Genomic DNA, 1,682 nt, shown 5'->3' on the forward strand with positions numbered 1-1,682 from the left:
AAGAAACCAGTAACAGAAAGATAATCTGGAAAATCCCCAAATAACACATTTCTAAATAATCCACAGGTCGGAGAGGAAATCTCAAGGGAAATTGGAAAATGTTGCTCTGAGTGAAAATAAAAATGCAATTTGTGAGCTACAGCTAAATTAGTGTTTAGATGGAAATTTATAGCACTTATAAATGCTCATATTAGAAAATGCTTATTTTAAAGGTGATGTATGGAATTGTTGAATCACTATATTGTACACCTGAAACTAACATTACAGTGTATATTAGCTAACTGGGATTTAATTAAAAACTTAAAAAAATAAAACTGATCTTTTTCCTAAAATCTGCTAATAGAAAAAAAGTTAATATACTTATATTAAAAATGCTCATATTAGAAACAAAAGAAGGATTTCAAAACAATAATCTGACCCTCCCCCTTATAAAACCAAGAAGATTAAGTTAAACAAAAAGCAATCAGAGTAAAAAGCTTCTAAGATAAATAAGTGAATTTAGCAGTTTCCCAGCATATAAAGCCAATATGTAAAGGTAAGAGCAGAACTCATTGATATTAAGAATAGAAAAAAATGATAGAGAAAAGTCAATGAAGCCAAATGCTAGCTCTTTGAAAGGGATGAAAAATTGATAAACATATAGCCAGAATGGTGAGGTATAAAAAGAGAAAAGATATTGAAAACACATATTCAGGGGCGCCTGAGTGGCTCAGTGGATTAAGCCACTGCCTTCGGCTCAGGTCATGATCTCAGTGTCCTGGGATCGAGCCCCACATCGGGCTCTTTGCTCAGCGGGAGCCTGCTTCTCTCTCTCTCTCTGCCTGACTCTCCGCCTACTTGTGATTTCTCTGTCAAATAAATAAATAAAATCTATAAAAAAAAAAAAAAAAAAAGAAAACACATATTCAAACAAATACTTGTACATGAATATTTTTATATGTATTATTCACAATAGCCAAAAAGAGAAACAACTGTAATATTCATTAGCTGATGAATGGATAAACAAAATATGGTACATTTATACATGGAATATTTTTCAGCCTTAAAAAGGAATGAAATACTAATACATAGTACAATGTGGATGAGCCTTGAACCATTATGCCAAGAGAAAGAAGTCATATTCAAAAGGTCATATATTTTATGATTCCACTGAAAAACACAGACTACCAAAATGCAAGAAGAATTTGGTAATGTGAATAGTCCTACACCTAGTAAAGAAATTGAAATTATAGTTAAAAATCCTCAAATCTATGGTCAACTAATCTTCGACAAAGCAGGAAAGAATGTCCAATGGAAAAAAGACAGCCTCTTCAATAAATGGTGCTGGGAAAATTGGACAGCCACATGCAGAAAAATGAAATTGGACCATTTCCTTACACCACACACAAAAATAGACTCAAAATGGATGAAGGACCTCAATGTACGAAAGGAATCCATCAAAATCCTTGAGGAGAACACAGGCAGCAACCTCTTCGACCTCTGCCGCAGCAACATCTTCCTAGGAACAACGCAAAAGGCAAGGGAAGCAAGGGAAAAAATGAACTACCGGGATTTCATCAAGATCAAAAGCTTTTGCACAGCAAAGGAAACAGTTAACAAAATCAAAAGACAACTGACAGAATGGGAGAAGATATTTGCAAACGACATATCAGATAAAGGACTAGTGTCCAGAATCTATAAAG

Source organism: Mustela putorius, unplaced genomic scaffold (genome assembly GCF_011764305.1).
Source record: "Mustela putorius furo isolate JIRA1106 unplaced genomic scaffold, ASM1176430v1.1 tig00537350_pilon_pilon_pilon, whole genome shotgun sequence".
Lineage (NCBI taxonomy): Eukaryota > Metazoa > Chordata > Mammalia > Carnivora > Mustelidae > Mustela > Mustela putorius.